This window comes from Tenrec ecaudatus, chromosome 15 (assembly GCF_050624435.1).
Source record: "Tenrec ecaudatus isolate mTenEca1 chromosome 15, mTenEca1.hap1, whole genome shotgun sequence".
Classification (NCBI taxonomy): Eukaryota; Metazoa; Chordata; class Mammalia; order Afrosoricida; family Tenrecidae; genus Tenrec; species Tenrec ecaudatus.
Genome location: NC_134544.1, coordinates 104772848 through 104786612, shown reverse-complemented (window position 1 = coordinate 104786612; position 13765 = coordinate 104772848). Strand labels below are relative to the sequence as shown.

Sequence of the window (13765 nt, the reverse complement as noted above, 5' to 3'; positions counted from 1 at the left end):
ATGGCCTGTACTTAAAACATGAGGGTGCAATTATACTTCCCTCCCCTCCATATTGTAACGACATATTTCCATCTCTTTAATGGAGCCTGAACCATCACAGCTCACAGGAACACTAGTAGAAGAGCATCTAAAGAATTCACAAGTGAAGAACAGATCTGGGAATCTCACTAAATGTATTATTAAGGGTTCTCTAACCAAAACCAGGACACTTATGATTTTTTATGGATAGATACAGCAGGAAGGATTATAACAGCTAATTAGTCCACACCGCAGTACAGAGGGCTCAGTTCAATTCACTTCCATGGAAGTTAATATGGAAGCAGACAGCTGAGTCTTGCCTCTGGCAATGCAGGTAGTCAGGCAACAGGCAGCAAACAGCAGGTGGGGTCACCAGCAGCCCAGGAGATTAGCGAAGAAGCTGTGGATGGGATATAGAACTCAAGCAATGCAAGAGACGGGATCTGACAGCCTCAAGCTCAAGCCATGTGTACACCAGCAGCATGGCAAAGCAGGTCTAGAAGGTACCTCAAGTTCTAGCAACAAGATCCATGGATTGCATTCCCACAAGTAGTGTAGCTCACAAGTTGAGGCAGAAAACTAGCTAAAGCTGTTGCACACTGATCCCCAGAGAGCAAGGGGGAGGGGGGCGCGAGGCTTGCTGAGCCTACTGTCAAATCAAGCGACCTTATAAATCCCATGTGTTCCTATTTACTAGGTTGGCACATTAAGCCTACCTGTCACCCCAGATCTGGTCCAACTCGTGCATCTGCAGCTGGGACAGGAGGCCTCAGGACAAGGGAGAATCCAGTGAACCATTGGGTAGGGTGAGGTATTTCCAGAACTTTGTGTCTGAATCCCTGAGCTACTTACATTTGTGGGCTGCCACCAAGAAAAATAGTGACACAAGCATGTTCCATGCTCTTGTGAATAAAGTCCAACAGTCCCATATATATTACACCAACTTATAAAGAGCATGAATATAAATAAATGTATTCTGAGGCTCCACCTGATAGAGTAAGTGGAGATGAGTGTCAGTGGCACCTTTGTAAGAATCGGCTCCTCTGGGAGTTGAATGTTGGCTGAACCCTCAGGAGAACACAATCCTCTACCTGTGTTTTCCATTCACCAAGCCCGGGGTCCTCTTCATCTAGGCCAAGCTTGATGCTAAATGAATTGTTCAAAGAGGTAGAAAAATCCAAGGGGCAGGAAGCTTTAGGAATAAGGTCCATGATGCCCAACTCCCAGGGATTTACAGCTTATAAAACATCCATCATTTCCATTTTTCCATAATGTCATGGTACATTGAACATATAGTCCAAAGTTTGAGGATCATTGAAATCTATCGATCATGCTGAATTTAAGAGGAGGCATGATTCAACGTCTGCTAAATATCGGAATGACCGAGTGAGTCACCAACAGGGAAAAAGATCACTTCCCGTAAAATAACTGTACTGCTGAAGAGATTTAAAACTTACTGTGGAGTACAAAGTATTCACATCACTCTAAAGCAATTTAATGATTTAGAAGATTTCCATTAATAAGTTGTGGGGATAGTTGTTCAGCCCTGCTCATACTTTTTCTCTGCACACAGTTGGATATCTACAGCAACCTCTTGGACTTGAAGACTCTTTCCTCATAGGTCAGATGTGAAGAACATAAACTTTCCTCAGCACACAAATAATGGCAACTTGAAGAAACAATTTTATTAACTTTTTCTTCAAATGGGTTACGTATAAATCATGTGTTTTTTCTGTCTTCCTGGGTTCTTTTAGTGGATTTTGGACATATAGAGGCAAATTAGGAAAGGCTGCATTAAGGGAAATTATTTGAGCAATTTGAGGCAGTAGAATTCCGTTCTGAACGATGTCAGATTACAATATTCATAAGGGATAAGACGACTGTGCAGAGATGACCTCTGCACCAGGAGGCAGAAGAAGCTATGGTGGGTATCTGCTCCTATGAAGATGCACATCCTTGGAAAACCAAAGGACATTTCAACTTGGCTCTACAGAGACACTGTGAATCAAAATAAACTCCATAGCAGTGTTTAATTTTAGGGGCTTACAAGGAGGCCAATTCTATTGAAAAATAAACTGAGCATTCCATGCCCAGGTTATGTGTCACTGAATCTTGAGATTGTGGCTGAGATCATGCGAAATAAATAAATAAAATGCCTCTATGTCCCTACTCCCAGTGAAATATTGAGGATTTGGTTACTCCACTAAACTTCAGTCTGAAAAGACATACATTAAGACAAACAGAAATGACACAATGTATTAATTTCTCAGAGACTCTCCTGATTTAATTAATTGTGTAATTGCCTTCCTGAACCAGAGAAAGCTTTCTCTGACAACCAAAATTTACAAGAAACACCTGTGTTAACGGGGCTCTTGGTTGAAGTCATAACTGGAATTCTTGCTTCATCATTGAACAGTGTTTTAAGCAACTCCACTTGACTCACACACACCTATGGATCAAAGGGTCATAGGTCAATGCCATCCTGCTATTAGATATTACTGCCCTTGAAGGACCCAGACTCTTGGTCATAAACTGGATCCCAGAGAGTACCATATTTAAGGAATTGCACCGTGTCAATCCCTGAGATTAACTCTTCCCAAGCAGGTCGTGCTTTCGGCATTCATTAATGAATGATACAGGAAGGGTCAAGAGAATGTGGAAAGAGTACCCAAATCTCTGTACCAAAAAGAACTAGTCTATATTCCACCATTTCAGGAGGTAGCATGTGAGCAAGAATCAATGGTGCTGAAGGAAGAAGTTGAAACTGCACTGCATGCATAGCCAAAACCAAGGCTCCTGGAGTTAGCCGAGCACCCAATCGAAATGCTTCAGAAGAAGCACTGAAAGCACTCACTCATCTATGCCAGGAAATGTGGAAGGCAACTACTTGGCCAACAGCCTGGAAGAGATACATATTTATGCCTATTCCAAAGGAATGGGGTCCAGTAGAATGCTCAAACTATAGAACAATATGATTGCTATTGTATACAAGTAAAATTTTGCTTAAGATCAAAGAACACTAGTTTCAGCAGTACATTGACAGAGGACTGCCTGAAGTTGATGCTGGATTCTGAAGAGGATTTGACACAGGGAGACCATTGCTGATCCTAGATGCATCTTGGCTCAAAGCAGAGACTACCAGAAAGATATTTACTCATGTTTCATTCACGATGTCAAGGCATTTGTCTGAGTGTACCATAGTAAACTGTGTTTATCTTGAGAAGAATGGTGTGTTAGTCTGGGTAGACTAGAGAAACAAATTCATAGACTCGTGTGTAAGAAAAAAGTTTTAAACAAAACAAAATAAAGAGGTTTATACAAAAGAGAAGTTGAATATTGAAGAAACATCCTAGCTCAGTCCAGATCAAGTTCATAAATCTGTGATATTAGCCCATATGGCCAATACCAATCTATAAGTCCTCTTCTGACTCATGAAACACATGCAATGATGCCAGATGTGGGAAGATCACAGATCAGTGGGTTGGAAGTTTTCTGGATCCAGTGTAAGCATCTCAGTGCTGGTAGGGGTCTCTACATGGTTTTTCTGGCTCCAGAGGTCTGGTTGCATCAGGATAGGCCCATGTGGCTTCTCCAGCTCACAGGGTGTAGCACTATGTGTCTTCTCAGTAGAGAGTCTCCAAAGGAGTGTGTAGTAAGAGAGAATCTCTCCCACCTCCAAGGAGGAAATTCAGGAATCCCCAGAATTCTTAGGAGAAAGAATACAGAGGCCTCATTAGCTATGACCTGATTGACAGACTAGACTCCACCCCTTCACTCTTAATCCTCTCAAGCTCCTAATTGACACCAGATTATGTAGCTACCACAAATGGGAATTCCAGAGCAATTCCTTGTGCTTATGAGGAATTTTCACATGGATCAAGAGGCAACTGTCCGAATAGAACACGGGAATGAATAGAACAAGGGATTTAAAACCTGTGTGGTTTAAAATCAGGAAAGAGGTGTCTTAGGGTTCTTTCCTTTCACCATACTTGTTCAACCTATATGATGAGCAAACCATCAGAGAAGCTGGCTTATATGAAGAAGTATGTGGTAACAACATTGGAGAAAGGTGTGGGGAGAGGTCAAACGCTTACAGACATTCTCCCCAGGGTAGTTAGGCAACCAGACTATATGGCAGGCCTCACTCCCTGCTACAGGGGACATAAACTATTCCTCCTTGAGGCCTGAGACCAAGCGTTCACACCCTACTGATAATGGTTCCCATGGAGATCTAGGGAATAGGTGAAAGTTAGGCTGCCATCCTGAACCTAGGATCTGCTCATCTTGTCACATGTATAACCCCAATCCCTCCCCTTCCTATTGCATGTATGTCCCTAGACCACCCCTCTCTCATTACTTTATTACCTATAGGACAGCCCCTTCCAGTGACGTATGTCCTCACCTGTAATTAGGGGGCTTGCGTGTCCCCAGAGAATATAAAAGGGGCCAGGGCTACCATTTAAACTCTCTCTCTCACTCACTCCACGTGGACCATCAAGTGGGGCAGAGGTCAGCATGCTACCATGAAGCATGTCTGACTCCCATTTACTTCAATACTTCACTTCTATCTCTCATGCTCTCTATAACTTTACTATGATGTTTAATTATTATCACTGTACAATTGCTCCTACCGGACCCATAATGATGTGTTAGGGGCTGGCTTCCCCTGACAGAAAGGTTTATTACCAACCTTCAGTATGAAGCTGACAAACTTGCCTGATGAAAGTGAGGAGGGTTGAAGCACTTGCTGATGAAGAGCAAGAATTTCAGCCCTCAGTATGTATTACAAGTCGATGTAAGGAAGACCACAATGCTCACAACTGGAACAATAGGTAACATCATGATAAATGGAGAAAAGGTTAAAGTCTTATTTGGATTCACAATTAGTGCTCATGGAACAACAGTCAAGAAATCAAAACATGTATCGCTTTAGATAAATCTGCGGCACAAGGCCTTTTTAGAGTATTACAGAGAAGTGCTGTTCCTTTGAGGACTAAGGTGCTCCTGACCCAAGCCATTCCCCATTGCATCATATGCTTGTGAAACTTGGATATTGACTAAGGAAAACTAAGAATCAATGCATTTGAATTGTGGTGCTGAAGAGGAACACTGTAACTATCGTCGACTGCTAAAAGGACAAACAGATCTGTATTGGAAGACGTAAGACCAGAGCACTCCTTAGAAGTAAGGATGGCAAGACTTCATCCTACATACTTTGGAAATATTGTCAGGAGAGACCAGTCCCTGGAGAAGGCATTGTGTTTGATAAAGCTGAGGAGTGGCAAAAATAGGAAGCTTTATTTTGTTTTCCTTTAAAAAAACATCATTTTATTGGGGGCTCTTACAGCTCTTACAACATTCGATACATCAATTGTATCAAGCATATTTGTACATATGTTGCCATCATCTTTTCCAAGACCTCTTCTACTTGAGTCCTTGGTATAATTTTCTCTTTTTTTCCCTCCCTTCTCCATCCTCCCTTCCTCATGAATCATTTATCAATCATTTTTGTTATTATTTTGTATCGTACAATGTCCTTTGTGTCTCTTCACCCACATTTCTGTTATTCGTCCCCTTAGGAGGGGGTGCTATATATCCAACCTTGTGATGAGTTCCCCCTTTTCCCGCCGTCCCGGGCCATCCCCCTACTCTCATGATGTAGCTACTCCCACTACTGTTCCTGAGGGGTTTATCTGTCCTTAATTCCATGTGCCCAGAGCTCTTATCTGTACCAACGTGTGTTCTCTGGTCTAATCAGATTTGTAAGGTAGAACTGGGTCATGGTAGTCCAGGGGGAGGAAGCATTAAGGAACTAGAGGAATGCTGTGTGATTCATCTGTGATATACTACACCTGGAACCATTCCTTCCTTATAACCCTTCTGTGGGGAGATATGCAATTGATATCCAATTGTCTACAGATGGGCTTTGGGTCTCCACTCCAACCCCTCTTGTTTGCATCGATATAGTTGTTTGTTTTAATCTTTTGATACCTGATACCTGTTCTCATTGACATCTCGTGATCACACAGGGTAGTGTGCTTCTTCCATGTAGGCTTATTTGCTTCCCTGCTAGATGGCTGTTTGTTTGACTTTAAGCTTTTAAGACCCCAAATGTTGTATCTTTTGATAGCTGGGCACCATTCACTATCTCCACCACATTTGCTTATACACCCATTTTGTCTTCAGCAATCGTGTTGGGAAGGTGAGTATCAGAGTACCAGGTTATCAGAACAAAGTGTTCTTGTGTTAAGGGAGGCCTTGAGTAGAGACCCAAAGTCTGTCTGATATCTTAATATTTAACATATAAATACATGTACATTGGTCTCTATCCCTTTCATTAAACATTAATATATTTACATATATACATGCCTATAGTGATACTTCTGTAAATAGCTTTTGCCTCCAATTTCTTTCCTCTACTTCCTTTCACCTTCCTCCTATCCCACAATCATGCTCACCCACCATTTGACTCTCGGTAATTCCTCTCGGATACATTGCACTTGCCAGGCATTATACACCCTCCTGTTCCCTGATCTGTGAGTTTGTTGGCTCCCCATTCCCCCTCTCCACCACTTCCTCTGCCCTGTCCCCCAACACAGCTCCCACTGCTGGTTACATTGTTTTCTCTTTGGGATTGTTCATCCTGCTTATTTTATATAGAGACATAGGGCAAAAGAAAAGCAAAAATAAACAAAGCAAAACGAATACTTACCTGGCAGGGGAGATACCATGATCACGAAGGTGGTTTTCCCAGGGCGAGGTTTATTCATCCATTGCATTCCGGATGTGCTGACCTCTGCGATTTCGCCAAATGTGAGAAAATAGACTGCATCATTTGTGGTAGTGGGGGACTGCAGATCAGGTCTGATGAGGTGCCAAGCCCTGTCCCCCAAGTCAGAAGTCTATTTTCAGGATTCCTTGGGGACTTGGTTACTTTGCTGCCCTGCTGCACTTCCTTTGATTTCACCCCGCGGTGTATGGGGCAAACTGGGCACACTTTCTGCACAGTGTCTCCAGTGCTGTCCCCAGTAGCACTAGGGTTCAGCGAAGGAATCCCATGTCTCCTGGTGGGGCCAGCCACACGGTCCTCTGTGTGGATTGGCTGCTCCAAGCAGGGATGTCATCCCCAGGGTTTGGTGGGCCATGATGAGATTCTCACTCTCACTCTCACTCTTGCTTGCTCTCTCCCTCATAGTTTGGGTCTGGACCTCATCGTGTGGGTCTGGACAGATCAGCAAAGAGCAAGGTTCTTGAGAAGATTGATTGACACAATGGCTCCATCAGTGGGCTCAACCCTGGCAATAATTATGACGACGGCACGGGACCGGGCAGTGTTTGGTTCAATTGTACATTGGCTATGGGCCGGAAGCAATTCGATGACACCTAACAACACAGAGCAGATCATGAATCCTGTGTCCTAAGACATCACTGGGTGGGTTTAAACCACCAACCTTTCAGACATGTGTGTACACTTCATCATTTGCATCATGTAGAAACCTCAGTGGCCCTGAGTCTGATTATAAAATCTATCCTTGAGCTTTATCAAAACTCTGGTGCTGGGGGCACCTGTCCGGGTCTTTTTTCCCTCCATAAGGCACAGGCGCTTTTACTGCAGGTGAGAATATTTCCTACTTTTACAATACCACTTTTGAATTTGGAAACACCAGGGAAGACTACAAAACCAGTAAATAAAAATGGAGAGATTATCTAGGAACACAGTGAGACAGAGCAGAATCCCCAAACTGAAACCATCTACAACTGCTCCTTGGCCTGATCCTGCGCTCTTCGGGTCCTGAGCGCCCCCTGGAGTCCAGTCTCTTCCCTGCAGAGGAGGTTTGTGTCTGGGCTCTCACTGACTTCCCACATTGTGTCTCTTACATTAATGCATGATCATTTCCTCGACATTCATGCTCTTTCTAATCATCTGCAGAAAGAGAGTGTTCTTAGAGTTGTCTCTGGAGATGGTGAATTGACGCTTTGCTCAGTCTGTGTATAATGTAGTCCCACCAGAATAACTAATGTATACAACCCACTGCAGGCCCTTCACTGGAGCCTGATGGGATCAATGCATTTCACAACTATTGAAGGTGAATCCAGACGCTGCACAGGAGAGTCTCCGAGACACCCCACCACCACCACGACTTTCTCAGATCGCCCCCAGATGGTGCTCACACTGGACACCTACAAACACAGAAACACCACGATTAGAGGACACATACACAAACAAATGTACTCGATATTAAACACACACAGCAAGGGTCTACAATGATTACCATGTAAAATGGACAAAGATTGGTGCAAAAGTAGTTTTGTGTATTTGTATTATTAATAGTTATGATATGTATTGATTGAATTTTATATCCTGGATGGCTGTATTGGACTGAACAAAAAATGAAAGCACAACAGAACTGTGGGATTCAACCGAAGAGAACCTTGTGGGCTATTTGTAGCAACAACCACCTGTATAGTGTCGAAATCAAACTGACGTTAATGACCTCATTTTGCATCTAATGGAATTAGAGAAAGATGAGTGTGCCACCGCCCAGGTTTACAGGGGAAGGGGTAGGGGTGCCAGGAAATAATTAATATAAGATCTCAAGTAAATGAAATAGAATGAACACCATCAGTAAGTCAATTAAACAAAAACTGACTCTTTGAGAAGATGACCTCGAGTGATAAATATCCAGTTTTCATGATCATGACAGAAGAAAGAGGATGCAATTCTACATGCTTTCTGAACAACCTCATGCCCACAGCTGTATATATCACAAAAATGGAGGGATTTCTTGGATGGCAAGAAAACCAATAATGTTCCTATGCAAGAAACAAACGATGGCGCCGGTCACAATCATCATGGGTATCTACATCTTAAGAGGGACGAGAGGCTTTTTGCTGGATCTAACTTGGCAACCTTTGCTTCTTTGGACTTAAGCCAATGGCCTGCCATCTGACCTGCCCATTTTGGACTCATTTTCCTGTCTAGTCACAAACCTGACCTGCCAACCTGCCATTCACCCTTCTCCACAGCCTGTGGTGTTCCTGCCCATCCTGGGTTCGTTAGCCCCTGAAGTGTAACTTCATGTAATTTAGTGGCAGTGTAATTTAGAGTCAGAAAGGGGAACTATGATTTTGGTTTGTGATCATTAAGACTCCTTTAAACTGTGAACACATTTTTTAGAGTACTGACTGCATAGCAGAGTGGGTGAGTTTGATCATAAGCATTAGATAGATATTTTATTTATTTGTTTAAAAGATAATTTGACTGGGGGGCTCTTACAGCTCTTATAACATTCCATATATCAATTGCATCAAGCATATTTGTACATATGTTGCCATCATCATTTCCAAAACATTTTCTTCTTGAACTCTTGGTATTAGCTCTTCTTTTTCCCCTCCCTCTCCCACCATCCCATCCTCTTGAATTCTTGATCAATTATATATTGCTTTTATTATTTTATATCTTACACTGTCTCTTGTCTCCCTTCACCAACATTTCTGTTATGTATCTCCTTCGGGGGTTGGGGAGAGCTATACAGCCAACCTTGTGATGGGTTCTTCCTTTCTCTCCCTCCCTCCTCCCCAACCATTCCCCTCTCCTCATATTGCTACTCCCATTACTGTTCCTAAGGGGTTTATCTGTCCTGAATTCCCTGTGTCAAGAGCTCTTATCTGTACCAATGTGTGTTCTCCAGTTTAGCTAGATTTGTTAGGTAGAACTGGGGTCATAAAAATTAAAAAAAAAAAAAAGAGGGACGAGAGAGGATTCATTGTGAGCTCTCACACCACAAAGGTTGGTGTGTGTAATGTAAAGCTTATAGAGTGAAAACTACTTACAAACTCATATACAACAATAAAGTACATGTCTCAGAGCTCTGTTTTACCTTGAGAGTGCTTGTGCTTCTCTGAGTCTGAGGGAGAACTCTTGCCCATATTCTCTACTCATCTGCTTCTAAATATCAGAGGACATGAAAATGCAGCTCTCTGCCACTGATAAACCAGTCAGAGCCCCTGATGTGGGAGATCTCAGAGGACAGTCCCAGTCTCTGGGGTCTCTGGTGTTACCATTTCTGCCCAGAAGCTAGTCCACAAGACTCATAATGAATTTTACACCAAACGTGGCATTCATTCTGGCCATTTTACATGGTAATTGTTGTACACCCTGCTGCTGTGTGTATAATTGTGAGTGCATTTGTTTGTATGTGTGCCATCTAATCACGGTGCCTCTGTGTTTGCAGGTGTCCAATGTGAGGTGAAGCTAGTGGAGTCCGGGGGTGACCCAAGAAAGCCTGGGGGGTGGTCTTCATGAAGTATTCAGTGATTTCTTCATGAAAGCGAGAATCGAGCAGGGCCATGTTTTAAGAACTAACTATTCTTGGATTGGGGCAAGAACTAAGTAGGAGCCCAAAATCCATATGCTAGCCCAGGGGTCCTCAAACGTTTTAAACAGAGGGCCAGTTCAAGGTCCCTCAGACCCGTTGGAGAGCTGGACTATAGTTTTTTTAAAAAAAACCCAACTATGAACAAATTCCTATGCACACTGCACATATCTTATTTTGAAGTAAAACAAATGGGGCAAAAACACACGGTGGGCTGGATAAATGTCCTGGGCGGGCTGCATGTGGCCCACGGGCCGTAGTTTGAGGATGTCTGTCAGCTAGCCCATGGGTTTAATAACTCTGATTTACTTTTGCGGTCATGTTATGATAAAACCAAAACCCCAAACAAACAATAACAACAAAAACACACAAAGAGCAGAAAGAAACAAAAAAGCAAAGAAACAAAAGAGAAAATCATTGTCAATCTTCCTCTAGGGTATAAGGCAATTGCACTGATAAAATTCAGCAATTTATTCAATGACAGATGTTTTCCCCCAATCTATGGGCTCTCATTTTGCTCTTCTGATAAAATCATTTTTTAAAATTAAAAAATAATTTTTGTTATTGTATTTGCAATACATAATTCTGTTGAATACTGCCAAAAATGTTACAAACTTTTAATCCTCATTGTATACATTAATGAAATGAATTTCAGAGCAGTTAAGTATCTTGCATGTGCTTACATAACTTATAAATAGCGTGTATGAGATTGAAAACTAATGCATTCTGATTCTAAAAATTATTCTCCTAACTTCCAAGTCTACATAACTAAGCTGTCAAGGCACTTCTGGCGAAGTTTCCTTATTTATTTATTTTTTATAAATTATTTTATTGTTCTTACAGCCCTTCTAACTGTAAGAACAGTTGATGTATGGAATGTCAGAAGAGTTCTTACAGCTCTTCTAACATTCCATACATCAATTGTATCAAGCATATTTGTGCATATGTTGCCATGGTTTCCAAAACATTTTCTACTAAAGCTCTTCTTATAAAACCCTCTTTTTCCCCCTCTCTCCCTCTTTGATCAAATATATATATCTCCTTTGATCAATTGTATATATATATCCTTTGATCAAGTATATATATATATATATATATATATATATATATATATATATATATATATACATACAATTTTTTTAGTAAGCCTTGCAAGTGCATGGCCTCAAAAAATTAGTTTATGACTCAGAATTGTTCCTCTCCATGGAAATCTTTAGTAAAAGGCAAAAGATTTATACGATCTGAAGAGAAACCAGAGTATGCTCAATTATATTTTGTTATTGTTAATTTGTATCTTACACTGTCCGTTGTCTCCCTTCACCCACATTTCTGTTATCATCCCCTTTGGAGGTGGGGCGGCTATATATCCAGCCATATGATAGGTCCCCCGTTTTTTACCCTTCCCCCTACCTGATCATCCACCTAGCCTCATTACATCACTACTCTCATTATTGTTCCTGAGGGGTTTATCTTTCCTGAAGTCCATGTGTCGAGCGCTCTTAGCTGTACCAATATGTATTCTCTGGTCTATCCAGATTTGTAAGTTAGAACTGGGTTACGGCCTTGCGGGTAGGGAGCGAGTATTCAAGAACTAGATGAATGATGTGTGATTTGTCGGTGCTATACTGCACCTGGGTTGAATCATCCCTTCCTTATACTACTTCTGAGGGTGTGGGTGGTATCCAATTATCTACAGATGGGATTTGGGTTCCACTCCAACCCCCCTCTCTCAAATCAATATAATTGTTTGTTTTGGATCTTTTGAGACCTGATGGCTGATCCCATCAACACCTCATGATCACACAGGCTGGTGTGTTTCTTCCATGTGGGCTCATTTGCTTCCCTGCTAGATGACTGCTTGTTTGACTTGAAGCCTTTAAGACTCCAGACGTTATATGTTTTGATAGCTGGGTACCATCCGCTCTCTTCACCACATTTGCTTATGCACCCATTTTGTCTTCAGCAATTGTGTCGGGAAGGTGAGTATCAAAGAGAGCCAGGTAATCAGAACAAAGTGTTCTTGGGTTAAGGGAGGCCGTGAGCGAGGCCCAAATTCCATCTGCTATCTTACACCTTTTCATATAAATATATGTTCATTGGCTTCTATCCCTTTCATTATAAATTAATATATTTACATATCTATAGACCCATAGCTATACCTCTATAAATAGCTTTTGACTCCTATTTCTTCCCTCTATTTCCTTTCACCTTCCTTCTATCCCACTATCATACTCACCTTCCATTTGGCTCTCAGTATTTCCTCTTGGATACATTGCTCTTCATAAAACCCTACTCGGGATTATACACCCTCCTCACCATCAATTTTAGATCTCTTGTTTTTCCCTTTGTCTATGAGTTTGTTGGCTCCCCACTCTCTCTCCCCGCCCCATCTTCTTCCATGTCCCCCCTGAACTGCCGGTCCTGTAGTTTCTCTTTGGGATTGCTCATCCTGCCTATCTTATATAGACAGACAGAGGGTGGAAGAAAAACCAAAACATAATAAAACAAAAACAAAGCAACAACAAAAAATAATAGATAGTTCCAGGTCTGTCTGGTGATCCTAATGTATTTTTTCCGATCAAGTCTGAAGAGGTGACAAGCCCTGTACCCCAGGCCAGAAGTCTATTTTCAGGATTCTTTGATGACTTGGTTACTTTGTTCCCCTTACTGTCCAGGTACACTCCCTTTGCCTCTCACCCCACTGTGCATGGGGCATATCAGGTACACTTTCCTGCACAATGTCTCCAGTGCTGTCCCTTGTACTGTTATGGGTCAGTGATAAAATGTCTTGTCTTGTGGTGGGGCAGGCCCTACGGTGCTCTCTATGCTCTGAGCATGATGTCGTCCCTGGGGCTTGATGTGTCATGATGAAGTTCTTTCTCTCTCTCTCCCCCTTAGTTCGGTCCTGTGTGGTCTGGACAGAGCCACCTCTCTCCCCAGGCTATATCTTCAGTGTTGTCCTCTGTATTGCCTTCTGGGGAGACGGTCAACATAGATCGACTTGGGTTGTTCTTACAGCTCTTATAACAATCCATACATCAATTGTATCAAGCATATTTGTACATACATTGCCATCATTATTTACTAAACATTTACTTTTTATGGACACCTTAATATCACTTCCTCTTTTTTCTCTCCCTCCCCCAACACCCGCGTGACTCTTTGATAAATTATGTATTATTATTTTCTTATCTTACACCGACCATGTCTCACTTCCCACAGTTTCTGTTGTTTGTCCTAGAGGGGGTGTGTGTGGTTTATGTGTCAATCATTGTAATCAGTTCCCTCTTCTTCCCCTCCTCTTCCCACCCTCCCACCACCCTCCTGGTATCGCTACTCCCATTCCTTTTCTTGGATTCCGTGTTCATGGG

The 13765-nt window shown here is 42.2% G+C and overlaps 1 non-coding gene and 1 pseudogene across 1 annotated transcript; one reads left to right on the top strand and one right to left on the bottom strand.

Annotated features, from left to right (window-relative positions):
- Nucleotides 1-6722: 6722 nt before the first annotated feature.
- Nucleotides 6723-6910, top strand: LOC142428247 (U1 spliceosomal RNA; annotated as a pseudogene).
- Nucleotides 6911-11539: 4629 nt separating this feature from the next.
- LOC142428294 (U5 spliceosomal RNA) lies at nucleotides 11540-11655 on the bottom strand. The gene has a single exon (XR_012780218.1). It is a non-coding gene; the product is annotated as a U5 spliceosomal RNA (small nuclear RNA).
- Nucleotides 11656-13765: the final 2110 nt, after the last annotated feature.